The sequence below is a fragment of the Rattus rattus genome, chromosome 7 (genome assembly GCF_011064425.1).
Source record: "Rattus rattus isolate New Zealand chromosome 7, Rrattus_CSIRO_v1, whole genome shotgun sequence".
NCBI classification, from domain to species: Eukaryota; Metazoa; Chordata; class Mammalia; order Rodentia; family Muridae; genus Rattus; species Rattus rattus.
The window spans coordinates 119,419,420-119,437,626 of NC_046160.1; the positions used below are offsets into that span (position 1 = coordinate 119,419,420).

The window sequence follows — 18,207 nt, forward strand, 5'->3', positions numbered from 1 at the left end:
AAACACTTTGGACTTTGGACTTTTAACATTGGTGATGTTGCTATAGACTATGAGGACTTTGGAAGTTGGACTAAATGTATTTTTAATTATGCTATGGCTAGGTATGGTCCCCATAGACTTGTGTGTTTGAACAAGCCTATAAGGACCCAGGAGTGGAATATGGTGGTTTGAATATGCTTGACCCAGGGATTAGTGCTAAAAGGAGGTGTGGCCTTGTTGGAGGGAGTGTGTCACGGTGGGAGTGGGCAATGAGACCCTCCTCCTAATCATATGGGAGCCAGTCTTCTCCTATTTGCCTTTGGAGCAAGACATTGAACTCTCAACTCCTGCTGTGCCATGCCTGCCTGGTGCCATGCTCCTGTATTGATGACAATGGACTGATCCTCTGAACCTGTAAGCCAGTCCCAGTCAAATGTTATCCTTATAGGAGTTGCCTTGGGCTCTTGCTCTTTTGCATTCTTGATTGTTCTCTGCTCTTGCTCCTTACCCCTCTCCACATTCCCTCCCCTATCTTTTCTCCATGTGCTCCTGGCCGGCCTCTCGGCCTCCTCCTCCTCCTCCTCCTCCTCCTCCTCCTCCTCCTCCTCCTCCTCCTCCTCCTCCTCCTCCCTCCTCCTCCTCCTTTCCTCCTCCTCCTCTCTCCTCCTCCTCCTCTCCTCCTCCTCTTCTTCCTCTTCCTCTTCCTCCTCCTCTTCCCCCCCTTCTCTCTCGCTGTCTTTCTCTGTCTCTACTACCCCCTCAACTTCCCTCCCCATGCCCTAAATAAACTCTATTCTCTACACTATTAAAAAAAAAAAGAGAGAGAGAGAGAGTTGCCTTGTCATGATGTCTGTTCTGTTCACAGGAGTAAAACCTAACTAAGATGTTTCCCAGAAGGTAATATATTTGGGGACCCTTTAGAAGGATCCTAAGGAACCTTTAGGAGATAGAACGTAGCCAGAGGTGAGTCCCTAGGACTAAGCCTTTGAAAGTTCTACTTCAGGTCTTGGTCTTTTGTGATGTACAGACCCTCTGTTATGTGTTCCTGCTCCCACAAGCTCAATCGTGCCCCGCCCCATGGTGATTAAAATCCCCTGAAATTATGAGCCCAAATAAACCTACCTTAAGATATTTTGGTCAGATACTGTGGCTATAACAGCACAAATGTAGCTGAAACAGAAAACTGGTACCAGAAAAGTAGGGTCATTGCTGTGAAGAAATCTGACAACTGTGGGTCTTGGACCTTCGGAACAGGCTTACAAGATCAGTATTGTGATAACAGGTGCCAATCAAATGCTCCAGGGGATGAAAATGGAAACTCATTTGAAAGATATTCACTTGGAAAGAAAGTATTATTGGTGCCATCCTAAAAAAGGGACACCTTGTCGTGGGTTTCCCTGGGTTCAGCAACAGCTCAAGGACCTGGCCACTATAGTTCAATTTCTTATTAAGAGCATGAAATAAAAGAATTTAAATATGCTACAGGGATCTCAGACTAACAATATGAGGCTGAAGTAACTTCTAGGGAGGACTGAGGATAGACTATAAGCACCAGAAATAGCCAAGCAGAGACCCTCCTAACATGGGCCAATGTCAGGTATCAAGCCACCTGAGTGTCCCAAGTAGGAAAAATGAGGTGAATATTGAGGTCCCTCTGCTGAGAACTTGGGTTACCTATGCCCTGAGAGCTGTTAGGCACAGTCACTAGCTGGATGAGGAGAAGAGTGGTGGACATTTGGTAAGGAGCTCCCGCATACTTCTGGGAACAATGGAATTGACTCATCCACCTACAGGGAGTACTCTGAAAGTTTTCAGGCCTCTTTCTCCCCTAACCTGCAGAGAAGCTCCTAGATCCATCTCACAATTCAGCTAACACCACCATAATCACTCAACATGAGCCGCTTGCATAAGGCTACCAATGTATTTCTGGGTAAATTTATCTTTCCATGGTTTTTACCTCTGCTGTGAAAATGTCTTCTGTATAATTAAGAACTGATATTCCATGGGGCTCAATGGCTTGGTGATAGACACGGAGAATCAGACACTGAAGTCAGTGGCACCAGGCACCAGGCATCAGCTCGCAAGGGCATTTGCTGAGATGCAACAATACAGCCACCACCAGTGCACTGAATGCAGAAGGGACACCAGCACTTTAAACTGAAAAAAAAAATGCATCTTTCTCTGGGGAAATATATATATGCATATATATTTTCTCTTTGAAGATGCTTTTTCAAAGAAGAGAACTGCTTGCAAGAAGATTAGTTCAGACTTGTGTAGCACCAACTATAATGAATAATTCCAAGACACAGGACACCTAAGCCAGCAGAATCTAGGGCAGTGGTTTTCAACCTGTGGAGTCACAACCTCTTTGGGGGTTCCATATCAGAATATCCTGTATATCACATGTTCACATTATGATTCATAACAGTAGCAAAATCACAGTTATGAAGTAGCAACAAAAATAATTTTGTTTGGGGATCACCATAACATGTGGACCTGTATTAAAGGGTCACAGCATTAGGAAGGTTGAGAGCCACTGGTCTAGCTTATCTCAGATCAGTCAAAGGCCCTATTCTTTTTTTTTTTTTTAAGATTTTATTTTACTTATATGAGTACACTGTAGCTGTCTTCAGACACACCAGAAGAGGGCATCCGATCCCATTGCAGATGGTTGTGAGCCACCATGTGGTTGCTGGGAATTGAACTCAGGACCTCTGGAAGAGCAGTCAGTGCTCTTAACCACTGAGCCATGTCTCCGGCCCCAAAGGGCCCTATTCTTATGGACTTTGCATTCTAACAGGGTAGAGAATAGAGTAGTCAGTTCCTCTGCAAGCCTTATGCCTGACCCAGATGGGTGACTCTCCCCAGTAGAGTTGCCTCACTCCGGGCTCTGCTTGCCCCTTTCTTCTGAACAAAGTCTCTAAAGGATGTTCTCTTATCCACTGCCTTCTCTCCATCCCCCTTGTACGAGTGGAGATGCACCACAAGACTCTGAGATGTGTCTGCTGTAGAGTAATTCCTCTGCGGTGGTAATACCTTCTCCACGGTGCTCCAGTACTCATGGTTTGAGGTTGAGGAGAACCGAGGTTCCTCTCTCACTGAGCAAGTTTCTTCAGCCCACCACATAAGCAGGATGCACTGACCAGACCCCATCCAGCCACATGACTTCCTGATACAGCAGAGACCACACATCATGTGCACAGCCACAATCTCCTGGTTCCACGAAGCTTTCCACACTCAGGAGCGGCTCACGCTGAACTGAGGCAAAGGTGCAATGCTAGTCAGCCTACAGCAGCAGCTGTTGTGGGGCCATCTGGTTCATTCTCCTTCCTGAGATGCAAGCACACACTGCGCTATCTCCTCACCCACCTTCACTGCGTTGGAAAAGTTTAGTGACCCTCTCAAGTGTGGTGAGCAGGAAGCATCAGCAGGCGAGCAGCCTGGCTCTGCCACATGCTTTCCACATTTGTCCTTGTCCACTCATTTAACCTTTCCCAGAGTGCCTGGTCCGTGTCCGGCTCTGTTCTAGGAGCTGCAAACACACAGTACCTCCTAGAGCTCGCTCCAGCAGCGGAAACAGGCCTATCAACACCTGAGCCTCTCATCACAATGTTATCACCAACTGACACCTGGCAGGAAGGGATAGGCCTGGGATGTGACTGGAAGAGGTAACTGCAAGGTCTTGACAGTCCTTGGTGGATTATCTCAGACTCAGTGAGATTTGTCCAGTTGGAGGTGTGGAAACTGCATACTTTTAATTTTATGTTTCTGGAAAGTCATCAGAAAATGTAAAACAGTATTCTTTGCTCTCTGAGTACTGAGTTTATGCTGCTGTAGACTGTGGCGGGATGTCCTTGAGAAGTTTGGCACGAGACATCATCAGACCCAGTCCAGATTCTGCAAGAAAGACTTCAAAGACACATCATGAAATGTCAGTGGGATTTAGTAACAGATGACCCTCCACAATGTGAGTGAGCCTCTTCCAACATGAATGCTTCCAGGAAAAGTCTGAGATTGCCTGAAGGATTTCTGCCTCTCCGCATCAGCAGGCATACACCCTGGACCCAAGACTCAACACTGACTCTGCCTTGAACTTTGTTCTGCCCTGAGTCCCTCCAACCTTAAGGGAAGTGGCTGTTTCCTTTTAAGGCTTCAGCATCTCTGAGTTGAGTGAAATGTCACACAACTGTGATCTCGGCACTCAGAAGCCCAAGACAGAAGAACTGTGAACCCAAAACTAGCCTGGGCTTCACAGGGTCTGTGCTTGAGATCCAAGTCAAGAACAGTATAGCCCTGAGGCTCGAGAAGAAAGAGATGCCGGATCATGCCAGTCCTCCAAGGAAGCAGAGATCTGAGCACAGGGCAAGCAAGTCCCATAGGCAGGACAGCTCTGTGTGGTATCAACCGATTTTAAGAGAAAGCAGAAGCATGTTCACCCTCATTACATGATATCAGATGGGAACCGTCTAGGAGTTGGGCATATGATGTAGCCATGACTTATGCTCATATGAGAGAATACAGAAGACATGGAAATACCCAGAGGAGGAAGTTGGGAGGACATGTTAGAGTAACCCTTAGGCTAGGGACAGCAGCCAGCGACTATAGCCCTCCAGGAGGGAACCAGGAGGACATAAATGAACCCTCCAGCCCCCCATACTCCTTCTATGTATGTCTTCAGGGGCTCCCATGTGATTGGTCTCTCTGACAAGGAGAACGGGGACAGCTGTCAGCATCACTGAGGCCTATGGACATAGAGACCTGCTGGGAAAGATATTGATGCTCTGAAAGACAAAGACTCACCTTGAACACCATGGCAAAATAAACAGAACTATCAACATGGGGCGGGGCTGGGACAGTGGGGCTTTCTCAGTAACTCCAGCATTGTCCTGGCTGGGAAAGGTTCCAATTAGACCTAGAAATCAACATAGTCCCCAACACGACAAAGGGCCTTCTATTGCCACTGTCAGCGGTCCTTCTAAAAGAATGACCATTTCTCCTGCATACTCAGAGTGCTCAAGTAAGCAAACATGTATTTGAAGGCACCCCACCCAATGCCTTTTCTCAAACCCCGCTCTGCCTAGAACAGGGCTCAGTACCCTAACCCAAGTGGAGCCATGCAAAATCCACACCCAGAAACCTGACCAGCACTCCCCATGGCCAGCTAGGGTAGGCATGGTTATCCGGGGAAGCTCAGCTCTGCACTCAGAATGATCTGCTCATAAGGTGACATTACAAAACTGCTGTGAAGGCTGCATTCCAAGTATCCCCTGCAAACAGGTCTCCCTATCCTCATACCAGTCACTATCCCAACATCTTCTCTGTGACTTTAAGGTCCTCATCCCCACTGGTAAGACTTGGGTAGTAATTTTTCCCCCACTAAGGGGAAAATGATGCTAAGATGGGTGGCAGAGAAAGGGATCTGGATCTTGCTTTCCAGGGGAGCAACCGACTGGTTCAACTTGTCCCTTCCCCAATCCCACAACAGTCCAGCCTCAACCTGCAGAGTGCATGTCTGTAAACAAAGTACCTGTGGGCTCCAAAGCTCCATGAGGAAGGGAAGTCTTTAGAGGAGCCCCCCCACCCCTGGGGATATCTTGTCAAACCCACTGACTTTGGCTGCAAAGGGCAGAAGGACAGAAGGGCCAAGGGGATAAGAATCTAAAAATATTGATTTGCACGGGGCGTGATCCCCACTTCCCCCAACTCTCAAGGCTTTTTCCCTTTTTCAGTCAAAAACCTAAGTTTGAAAATCCTGCAAACGCCTAAGGAACTTAAACACCGTGGTTATAAATTTAAAAAGGTCAAGTGTACTTAACATGCTCGCCAATTAACACCATGAAGAGAGCTGAAGTTCAGCCAGGTTCCCGTGGGTGTGGAGACTGTCTCTACAAGAGCTGCCTGGCAGAACCACCCCTGACTTCAGCTCCACATAAATGATGCAGAAATGGCTCCCAGTGTGAGAGCTGACATTTAGAGCATGAATCGGAGGCTGAAAGAGCTCCCCTCAGACAACAGAAAGGCCTCTGCTCCACCCAGCGCCCCGCTGAGCCTCTGACCTTGCTGGATTTCCTGCTCAAGAAGCCTTGCACCTGGCAACAGAAATTCTTCTTTGGGGGCGTAATTTTCAGTGGATAAGGTTTCTCCTTTTTCAAATCAATTTCTCATGGCCGGTTGGCGCTTCTTCCAAATGCTGTGGTTACTCAAACTATGTTCAATAAAACTGAATTAGCTAGTGCTTGGGAGGACGGAAGTCTGATGGGTGACAGAAGCAGGCTGCACTGGGCCAGCTCTTCACCATGCAGTGTCCCACATGGCAGCCGGAAGGCACAGCATTAGTTCATCAGCTCTTACTCCCTCTCCCTCCCCCGCCTGTCTAACCCCAAATCACAACCTAATCTAGCTTCAGGGACCCTTCCTCACCTCCATCTTCCTCCCTCAAGTCTCTGCCATCAGCCTGGGGTCCTCCTTTGAGGACCCAGCTTCCAGCATCCTTAAGTACCTTATAGGAAGCCATATCTTTGCACCCTAAGATTCTTCATGGGCATCAGACTCCCTATTCCGAAACCTCTCATAGGAGTAGGTCACTCCCTGTATTCCCACATCTACAATGGGGAGCTTGCTCCCTGCACACTATGTCCAGGCCCCTAGTTGGGAGCTAGCTCTCTATTTCCCTGCTCCCACATGAGGAGTTAATTCCCTATACAACCAGGCCCTTGCTGAAGAGCTAGCTCCCTAAGACCAGGGGCCCCTTAAGTGGGTTTTCTAGGACAAAAAGGCAGCATCAGCCCTGGATGATTCCTTGCTTTGAGACCTGGGCCAGTGGAGTTATGTGGACAGAGGCTTCCTTCCTCAGAACTGGATGGTACTCCTCTCAGCCTTGGAGCTTGACTTCAACAGTCCTAATCATGGACTGAGACAGTGCACACAAGGACAGTGACAGTACACACAAGGTCAGTGACAGAGCACTCAAGGTCAGTGACAGTACACACAAGGACAGTGACAGTACACACAAGGACAATGACAGTGCATACAAGGTCAGTAACAGTGCACACAAGAACTAGGACAGTGCACACAAGGTCAGTGACAGTGCACACAAGGACAGTGACAGTGCACACAAGGACAGTGACAGTGCACACAAGGATAGTGTCGGTGCATACAAGGACAGTGACAGTGCATGCAAGGTCAGTGATGATACATAGAGGGTCAATGACAAGGGCACGAACTGGCCACCAGCCATGATACCAGAACCCCATTAATGATGAACAGCTTCCCAAACTTTGTATCTTCCTCTAGCTCAGAACAACCAAAGAAAGCCTGGTACACACCAGCAAGTCACTTGGAAGTTCTACTTTCATTGAGATGCCACCCTTCTCTGAGTTCTGACCCTCCCTGGGTCATCCATTCCCCACCCTTCTACATCCCTTGAGCCAAGAATCATGTTCATGCAGCTCTGAAGAAATGGCCTCAGCTCTCCTTAGGTGTGCCCATTCATTCCCACCTTGAGAAGCTGGGTTGTAGTTGAAGAACCAATGCCATCCTTAGGCTGTCAAGATGCTGTGGTACCAGTAATACTACATAGTACTAGAGAGTATAAGGGGACATCTCTGCCAAATGCCAGGTGACAGGGACAGTGATGAGCATGGCACTGAGGCTGCCCAGGCCTGCCCAAGACAGCCCTGAGCTAAGCAGGCAATTTCCTAAGAACCAAGGGGAGAAACAGGAGTTCTGTTTTACTGGCACCTTCTCACCCCAGTAAGGAGTGCTCACCCAAGGTTCCATGACCTAGGGGATAGGGTGAAGCAACACCAAGTTTCTAGGCTGACAGTGGCCTAGGCAAGTCAAACATAGCAGTGCGGACAGGGAGGGTATCTTTAGACCACAAAGGAGCAGCAACTGTCTACTTGACTGTGGTGTCCCTGGTAAAAGCAAATGGATTACCTCTGACCATGGGGACATGAGTCAGGTAGGGCTGGGATGAGGGGCACTTCTTGTGGAGACTGCCAGCCCAGCCAAGGCTAGCTCCTTACCTTTAGCACAGAATGACTTCGGAACATTTTTTACCCATAGAAAGAGACTGAGACAGAAAAGCAGGACAGCATAGCGGTCATTGCAGCAAGCAGTGCATAGGAAGGGTCCTGCCCTGAGCAGGTGCCCCAGAAAACATCTCCGTGGCTTCCGTCAATGTCAGAATCACCAATAAATGCTGTAACTGTCTTCTGACGCAGGGGCTGCATCCATGAACACCCAACAGCCCGCAGTGGCCCCAACACTAGACTTTCAAGAGCCCAAAGCAGCCCTCAAGGGCAAAGTCCCCCAAGAGAGACAAAAACAGAACAGGGAGGCCAGAGAACAACAGCCCCAAGAAGTACCAAAGGGAGACACATCAATTCCCATCTTTTAAGCAAGCGGCATCCCACCCCGGCTGCCCACTGAAGAGGGCTCTTCACTTGCCTTCAGCCACTAAGGGTCACAGGTCTATGACTCCCTAACGTGACCCTGCCTTAGGCCCTGAAAACAGGCATGTACACATTTCCTTCTGAGTGATGCTCATACATAGCTTCTGTACACATGGGGACAGCAGTCAGAGACGTTCCAGAGCCTTCCCCCTCACCAATGGCTCTTCCTTCAGCTGCCTAGAAGCTGTATGCAACGTGAATCCACTACTCAGTGACTCTACACAAAGATGCATGACCATAGACTCTACAGCAAAGACGAGGACCTCATATCAACCCCCCGCGGCCCTGACTCCCCGTCTAGTCCTCACATCTCTTGTACATTTGCCTGACTTTCCCAGAAAAAAAAATGTAAGCTCCAGCTTAGACATCAGAACAGCATCCTGCCTAGAAAGCAGGGCATCAAAAGACTGTGCCGTTTCACTTTTATCTTAGAACGAGCATTGGAGATAGAGTGGAATCTAGATGCTGATCTCAGTATCTCGAGCATAAAAAGTCCTACCTGTACCGAGCATCTCTCAGTTTCCTTGTAAAGAAACATTTCCACCTCTCTTGGGAGAATAAAGACCTTCTAAGGTCTTTTTGATAGGGAAAAAAGAGCTTATGCCCATGTGCTTATAATCACAGTGCCAGGAGGCAGGAATGGGAGGATCCTGGGCTCCCTGGGCAGTCACTCTAGCCAACCAGTGGGCTCCATGTTCAGTGAGAGATCCTGTTCCCCTAAAATAAGTTAAACAGTGTTGTCCATATGTGTATACAACTACCTATATATGTATGTATATCTATATATGTATGTATGTATGCATGCATGTATCCATGTGTATATATGTATGTATATATGTATGTGTATATATATATGCAAGTTTCTTTAATTAGGTTTGACAGATGCACTAATGCACGGATATATAGATAAAAACTCAGGAGGCAGTTTATTACTATATCTATTTATCAGAATGATATTATATAATATTATTAGGTTCAGCTGTAGGGCCTATGACCCAGCCAGCCATGTATTTTTGGCCCAACTAATATAACCAGCCACGAGTTCTGTCTTGTAAAGGAGACTTTAAACCCAAGACAAAGGTGTTGGTTACTCCTGTAATACTCCTCCACTGTTGCACCAGTGGGAGGTCACTGCTGTAGTTCACAGGGTTCACTGCTAGGTAAGGCTGCTAATAACACTTCTCCCCCAGGAGCAGACATACAGCCTTCCAGAAGTGTGAAAGCTCACCAGCAGAGATAGAAACTTCCAGGTTGGTACCAGCTTGACTTCTCCATGTCCTGTCACTCAAATATATGGCATCTTCATCAATAGGATTTTAACCTCGAGTTCTGGGAGGTAAAGAGGAGCAGCAGCAGGAGCCTGAAATGCCATATTTGTGTGGTATTTTCCAGGGTTTTCAAGGTCAGTGCTGCATAGAACTCAATGGGGAAAACAGTCGACCACGGCACCCAGCACACTCGAGTCACAGAACTCTGTTTTCCAATTCAGTTACGACTTTTGTCAGATCCCTGTTCTATGCTTGAATGTTGCCACTTTGTTGGAGTTGTGCCCAGGTAGCATACTGTGGGTTAGCATGTCTGTCTGTCTGTCTGTCTGTCTCTCTCTCTCTCTCTCTCTCTCTCTCTCTCTCTCTCTCTCCTTTTCCTGGAGCTATGCCTCTGTGTTTATTTAGTTTCCATGTTCTCTCTATTTTACACACTTTTTTCTTGTCTTTTACTGCAGGTTTTCTCAAAGTGCCCAGTCTTCCTGGGCTGCCCACTTATATTTAACGAAGACGGAGAGAAAGCTGGATGGTAGCCATGTTCACCTGACAAACCAGGGTGGGTGTCAGGGGAAGGAGATGCCACTGAGCTGCTTCCTCAGGCACACTTCTGTTCTTATGTCCATCCCCAAGCCTATCAAATGCACATACACATGTACACACATGCACATGCACACATGTGCACAAAAACAGGCATACATACCACACCATATACACATGAATGCATACATACAGACATTCATGCAAACACTACACACCACACACACATATGTGCACGGACACACATACATACATATGCACGCACATACACAAACACATACATACATACACATGCACACACATGGACACTGCATACATGCTCACACATGCATACACATGCGCACACACATGACCGAACCTGGCAGAGAAAAAGCACAGTGGACACATGAGATCAGGAAGTCTGAGTTTCTTTTCCTAGGCTCTCAGGTCAGCTAGCACTGCACAGCCTGGCACTTAGTCAGTCTCACAGGTACGTTCCAGACACTAAAACTGCCATTGCATTAGAATCACCCCACCTGGGAGGTATAAGAGATAGGACATTTATACTTCCTTCCTTACCCACCATAGCCAATCATTGACTCTTCCCGAAGTCTGAAGCTTAATATTAAACTGCTATATTTACCACAAAAAAAAATCAAAAGACTGTATAAATTTCATAAACTTTGTCAAAAGAAAGGGAATGGCATATCGATGTTCCTTTTAGGGATCCAGCTGAATCCGTTTTTGTCCATACTTTCTGTGTACAGAGCAGGCATTTTTTTTTTTTTTTTTTTTTTTTTTTTTCCTTGAAGCAGTTTAATTAGGTTGTTAACAATTAGAACACCAGTTTGTGAGGGTACATGCCGTTCGTCAGGAGAACTGAGACCGCAGGTAGCCCTGGAGCTGGGGACAGCTTGATCTTCGGCAAAATCTATCCAGCTGATCAGCCTTTCGCTGCTCTGTAATTTCGTATTTCTCCTTCTCTGTGTCGAAGATCTCGCCCTCCTGATACCTGGGCTTGCGAAGTGGCTTCTTCTTGAAGTAAGCATCAGTCAAGTGTTTGGGAATTTTAACCTTGCTGATATCAACTTTTGTAGAGGTGGCGATGACAAACTTCTGGTGTGTCCTGCGCAGAGGAACTCTGTTGAGGGCAAGAGGTCCAGTCACAAGTAGCAAGCCACTGCCCAGCTGCTTGAGGAAAACCACTCTCTTGCCCCTGTGGCGCCCAGTGAGGATGGTCAGGACAGTCCCGGGAGTGATGCTGGAGCGCAGCCTCCTCACGTGCTGGCTGAAGGGCTTCTTGCCGTGGCTCAGCAGCTTCCGAGGCACGTCTTCAGTAGGGTAATACCTAGGCATTTTTCGAAGCTTCACCACCCGGGTGCCACCGTTCTTGTCCCCACCAACTGTTTTTGTGACGGTAGCAAGGACCTTTTCTTTCTTCTTCTTCTTCTTCTCAACCTTTGTCTTGGCAGCAGAGTATTTCCTTTTGTACAAGGCCTTTCTGAATACATAGCAGATCGGGGAGTACCTGATTCCTCTCACCAGGACAGGGTTCCGCTGCAATGGGGCTTACTCTTCCTCAGCTTTTTAGCCTTAGAACTACTTTTTTTTGATCAAGACTGCGGGCTTGGGTCTGGGGGCAGTAGCATCACCGCCAGCCTTCTTGGCTGCAGGTTTCTGCTCCTTTTTATCAGGCTTCTCCGCCTTTTCACCCGCCATCTTGCAAGACGGGAAAGAGGACTCCAGAGCAGGCATTTCTAAGTGGACTCCAGGGCATCTCATCATCTCTACACTCATATCTATGTGGATTTCTGAAGTTTGCATTTAGCTTGATTTATTTAGCTTTATTCCTGTATGTTTAACAGACACAAAACTCCTCAGGAGCCTAACTGCAAGATCTTTTTGAATCATAACAAAATTATAGCCATCGAAATCAACAGGCTACTTATGGCAGCTCCAGCCAGTGTCTCTGATTATCGGTGTTGTTCCTGCATCATGGTGAGGTCAAGTCCGTGCAAACCTAATGAAAGCAGTTGGTGCTCATTAACCCTTGGTCTCTGTTTCCGTTAGATCCAAAGCACAAGATACTTAAGTTACTGCCCTTGCCTTGCACTGAAGAGTCCTCCAGCACTGAATCCAGCCTCGAGGCTGCAGCCATGAATGTAGGCTCTCCTGTGGGGAAAGCAGGAGCTAGGGCTCTGTCACTCTCACGAACCTCAAGCCTTACATGCAGCATCCCCCAACACAGACAGAGGCATCCCTACACAGTCCCACCATGTCAGCAGACCTGCACATAGCAGTTTAGCTCTGCAAATGCCAACCAACAGTCCCCACAGTGCTGCCTACTCCCAGAACAAGTAAAGGCACCGTGATGGCTTCCCTTGACAGGGGAAAGCTGAGCAGAAAATAACCCTGGGCTCTTCTCCCAGTGACAAGCAATGCCACTCCATCTGCTACTGTCCAGAGCCCAGATTTGAAAGAGAAGATTTGTGCAAACCGAGATAAAGAATGAAAAGCAAAATCAGGAATCACCCACAGGGAGGGTTCTCAGCATCAGAAGAGACACCTTAGATAGCAGCATTAGTTGCAGGGCCCTCCTGTGGTCTTTGAGGACCTGAGGTTCTCAACGGGAGAACTGAGAACTGGAAGGGCAGAGGCACAGTTTTAGACATTTGTCTTTGCTGAGTAGAGTGCCCCGAAGGCATCTCGGTGAACAAAGGCATCTTTAAAAGCAGGTGGAAGGAACTGAAGGCAGAGAATAAAAGGGACAGGGTCATGGAAAGGACAGTGACTCCCAGAGTCTGACAGGAAGCCAGCAGATGCCCAGAAAGGGACACAGGAAGCTGGGAACTGGATATGTAAATTCACTGCAGCCTGAGCTGGGTTCTGGGTTCTGCAGGGCCACTGGGTTCTCTTGCAGTCTCCTGCCCATTGATCCAGACTGTCGAGGTTCTCTAGAGAAACAGACCCTATAGAATGAAGTTATGTATAGATGTAGGAGGGAGATTTATTATAGTAGCTTACGGGTGGTGATCTAGCTAGACCAACAGATATGTTTACCAATGGAAAGCCCAAGAATCCAGAAGCTGTTCAGTCCATGAGGCTGGATGATCCAGCTGGTCTTCAGTCTACACCTGAGTACAAGAAGTAAATCTAATGCCAGTGAAGGAATGGTCTTGCTGGGGAGAGTGAAGCAAAACAGGCAAAGAGCAAAAGGCTTCCATCCTCCATGTTCTTTCAATCGATTGCCAGCAGAAGGCATGGGTCGGGGTAAAGGTGGGCTTTCCCACTTCAAAATGACTTAATGAAGAAAATTTTCCATCACAAGCTTGGGTTTTAGTTGATTCCAGATGTAGTTACGCTGACAACCAAGAACGCCATCATACTCGGTAAGATGAGATTTTTTGAGAAAAGGACCCACACCCTCAATACTGTAACTTTCCTAACATCCAAGTTAGAGAAATCAAAATGGCCACCTAGAATGCAAGCCCGATGGAGATAAAATCTGGGTTATGTGCAGTACTATGCGCTCAACATTCTCCATGGAGTATTCAGTATTTGTTGGATAAAATTAAGCCATTCCCCCCAAATGCCATACATTACACCTCCATCTTCTGATGTAACCTTGCACAAGGCCATCAAATTGACTCCAGTAGAGGGCTCATGAATGGGAGATTGGAGTCTGCAGTCTTCTCACTGCTTCAACATCCTGATGGAGACAAACATAATTCAGAGAATGCACTGGTACCCTGGGGGCCATGACCAGCAAAGCAATACGGGTCTGGATTAAGCCTGCTCCAAGTGAAGGGTAGGCTAGTAAAGAAGGTCGGTTCCACACAGTGGCCATGTGAACCCTCCCTGTTTTGCCCAACCGCAAACAGGTTCACCAGAGGAGCACTGTGAGGCAGGTCAGAAGGAAAGAACATCTTCCCAGGCCTCTCGTGGCAATACGACAGTGGTGGCAGGTTGCAATCAAGAAAAAAATAAAGTCAAGAGATCAGCTCAGAGGGCAGCAGAGGGGTCTGTCTGCACAGCAGGCAGCTAAGATTGGACCTAACAAACAGCACACTCAGAGATGCCCTGCTAAGTTCACGCCATAGGATTCAGGTGTGCTATTCCCTCCATGAACTCCACATAGAGAAGCAGATGCATCTTTGACACCAGGAGAAAGCAGTGAACTCTCCCATTAGACTCCACACACAGCATGTCCACTCATGCTGGGGGAAAGGCCTCCAACATTGGACCCCGCTGCTCATGCCTTTCACCATGCAGGTATCTAAGTCAGAGTCTCAAGTCTGTGGGTCATCATAGCCTGGTGCAGTTGATTTGCCCATCAGCATTCTGGCTTAGAGAAGTACACGAGGTTCCTGAAGCAGGTATATCTTGTCTGTCTTCATCACACCATTGGCTGGGCCAACTTGAGCTAGAAATGGCTCACCTGAGTAGCATCTTCACTCATAGCCCACCAGAGTCACATTGCCTGGGGCACATTGCCTGGGGTTTATATACTCCATACCCGGACACTCTCAAGACTTGATAGAACTGTCCTGTGGCTTCAGGTGCAGTTACTTGCCCATTCACACAGCCACTGTAGGGGAATCCTGAAGGGGCTCAGTGAGGTTGATCAGTGTGTGAGCCAATATGCACGCTTGCAGGTAAGGCAGGTGAAGGCCGACTGCAGTCAGGATAAGTACAGAGCCAAGGGAGCAGCTTGAGTCCACCAGTGAGAGTTCTTCTCTCACAGACATCATGAACCCTTTGGTCCTGTCGATCCATCAGTGGTGTCCTATGAGCCTTTTGCCTACAGCTCTGGAGTCCAGATGAACTTAGCTATGATACTACAAGCTTGATCCATATTATCACGAAGCCAGATGTTGTGTGTAGTGTGTAGTGTGGTGTGGTGGGGGGTGGGTGGGGGTGAGTGTGTGTATATGTGTTGGGTGTGCACACACCCATGAATGTTCATGTGGAGGTCAGAAGTCAATGTAGAGCATCTTCCTATGACTTTCCTCATCATATGTTTTGAGACAGAGTCTTCTAATGCCCCGGGAGCTCAATGACTTGTTAGACCAGCTGGCCACCAAGTTCCCAGGCTTCACCCATCCCCACCCTCCACGCCCAAGCACTGGAGCTGCAAACGTGGATCTCCATGCCCAGCTTTTATATGGGTTCTGAGGATCCAAACTCAGAGCCTCATACAGCAAGCACTTTTCCCACTGAATCATTGCCCCAGTCCCTTGGTTTGTGTGCTAGATAGTTTTATGTCAACTTGATACAAGCTAATGATTGATGTGGGAGGGCCCAGCCCATTGTGGGTGGTGCAGTCCCTCAGCTGGTAGTCCAGGGTTCTAATAAGGAAGCAGGCAGAGCAAGCCATGAGGTTCCTGCCCAGTTTGAGTTCCTGTCCTGATTTCTTTCAATGATGAACAGCAATATGGAAGAATAAGGTGAATAGGCCCTTTTCTTCCCAAGATGCTTTGGCCATAGTGTTTCATCATAGCAATAGAAACCCTAACTAAGATTAAATACTATCATGGCTTCAATGACTCTAAAATCATTAGGGGTAAATTGCCATGAGATAGGCCAGGAACTGTGTGTGAATTCTATATTTTTCATTAATATGACACCAATCAGGAGGGGACATTTGAGTGGAAGTCTACGGTAAGCCTCCTGGCATAGACTTAGAAGACCCTCATGCCACTGTCTCTTGAGGAGAAGGTCATTAATAACAAACCAGGCCATTCATTGGCCAAAGATCCTGAGCCATGAACCATGGGGCTGCCTCACCAAGGCCTTGACATACACCTATGACACCTCTCTTATCAAAGTCCATGAGGACCTTCAGGTTACTACAGTCCCTATTCACAAGTAGATGTTAACCTTTCAAAGTCTACACTAGCATCCGGGCCCTTCTCACACCCATCCCCTCTGCCCTAAACTCCTAGGCCTGACCCAGTTCTTGGGTTTCTTTCTCTACTCAGCTACTCCTTATAGCCCCCCCACCCCAACCTGCTATTCTCTACTAGTCTCTCTTGCTACTCTCAGCTATCTCAGCATCTCTATTATTCCCAGATATTCTCCCTATCCCTGACCAGGCCCAGTCTGTTTTAACTTTTTTTGGGGGGGCGGGGGGTTGGTTTGGTTTGGTTTGGTTTTTTTCTTTCTGCTCTTGACTCTTCCAGATGCCTCTAAATATTTTCTCTCTCTTGTATGCAACAAAAACCTTCCCTCAATGGAGCAATCACCACATTGGGGGTTTTTTGTTTTGATTTGCTGTACTGTGCCCCCTTCGAATATACTCCTCAGTAGAACAACTCTCTGGAAATGTCCAGAGAAGTGTGTCTCCTGAGTGATTCTAAATCCAGCCAAACTGTTAATGAAGATTAACCAACCATCCCAGCCCCGCATTGTACAATCTGCACCAAGTTGCTCTCTGAGTAAGCTGTTACGTCCCCACTGGAAGCCGGGGTGGGTGGGCCAGGATCTCAGATCATGTATACACAGCAGTGTCACTCACTGAGTATGTGTTATGGTAGTGGAGTTGGTCTGCCTCCTATTTAGAGTGCCTGGGGTGGTTTGGATTGCATGCCCCTGGCCTGTCCCTTTCTGAACAGAACAAAGCCATCTTTAATCGCCCAGCCCCCTGGGCCTGCTTGTGGATGATTGTCACCTTGAGATGTCCTTTGGAAAGCAGATGAAGGATCTCAGCAGCTAGCCTGGCCGTCATGGCATTGTCCTAAATAATCCAAACCATCACAATGCAGATCTTTTCATTAACCCAGAGGGCTCTGAGATCACAGGGATTATTCTCTTCCCAGCACCAGGTGCTGAGGATGTGTGCTGTACCCTCCTCCCCACTGGCTTTACTAGTGCACAGGAGAAGCCTGGCAGAATCTCCCTCAAGCCTGTCAGTGGTCGCAACCTGTTAAGGTCAAAGTTATTCTCCTATCTGTGATGATTTAGCCAAAATAAGTAAACTCACTTAAAAAAATAATCAAGCAACCTCTTCCAGGGCATCGAGGGCCTTTAAGGTGTCATGGGCTGCTATGTAGTGGTACATTGTAGGCCTTGGGGGCAATGCAGGACTTGGGGGCTAAGGGGTCAGATGCCTGGAATAGCTACAAATACTTCTTGTACTGTTCCACATGGCCATGTGGAGTCAGGAATACCCTAGCCAACAGGCTTCTCCAATACAAAATAAAAATGAATCAGGGGCCAGAGAGATGGCTCACTGGGTAAAAGCACTTGCTACACAAACTTGACGACCTGAGTTGGTGGAAGGAGAGAACCAACTTCTGAAAACTGTTCTTGTATCTAATCTCTCTCTCTCTCTCTCTCTCTCTCTCTCTCTCTCTCTCTCTCTCTCTCTCTCTCTCTCTGACACACACACGAGACACAATAATTTAAAGACAGTACATGGTATCCCATTCCTACAAAGAGTACAACCTGCACCCTTTTATAAAGACCTGCTGTGCCCGATATGATTTGGGGGACCTAGCCAAGCAGGGTTTGGTTTTCTATTGCATCCTAGAGTTAGAGCATACAGAGCCAGTCCAAGCTCCATCATCTGTGCACCACAGTCTGCAGGAACATAGCTTCTGACTGCCTGTGTAGCAATGCGTACCTGTGGTTTTGGTGAATCTGCCTGCCGACACCTTTGGTGTTAATACGTGGTAGTACGTAGTGGATACACCAGCCCCTGTAGTATCCAGTTTCCCACAGTGAAGCATAGCACAAAGCAGGCCACACCTGGCTACATCAATGAACTAGCATGACGACATCAAGCCCGTCCAGCTTCAAGACAACAGATCTGGGGGTGGTCCCACGGCAGCACCATGCTTCCACTACCAGCATACCTGCCAAGGTGCTTCGAGTGCACCAGCTTCTATGTGCTATCTAGTCTTTGTGGGGTTCACCTCCAGGTTCTATTCTCTGCACATTAGATTGGTTGGCTGTTAGAGGGCACTGTGGGGTAAAGCATGAGTCTCTTT

At 47.7% G+C, this 18,207-nt stretch overlaps 1 protein-coding gene and 1 pseudogene across 2 annotated transcripts in view; both read right to left on the reverse strand.

Moving 5' to 3' along the window:
• The window catches only part of Ptprn2 (protein tyrosine phosphatase receptor type N2), a 725,488-nt gene that overhangs the window by 574,038 nt on the left and 133,243 nt on the right, over positions 1–18,207 (reverse strand). The gene's annotated exons all lie outside the window — the stretch shown is intronic.
• Positions 11,024–11,951, reverse strand: LOC116905398 (annotated as a pseudogene). The gene has a single exon (XR_004388521.1). The product of XR_004388521.1 is annotated as a 60S ribosomal protein L6-like (transcript).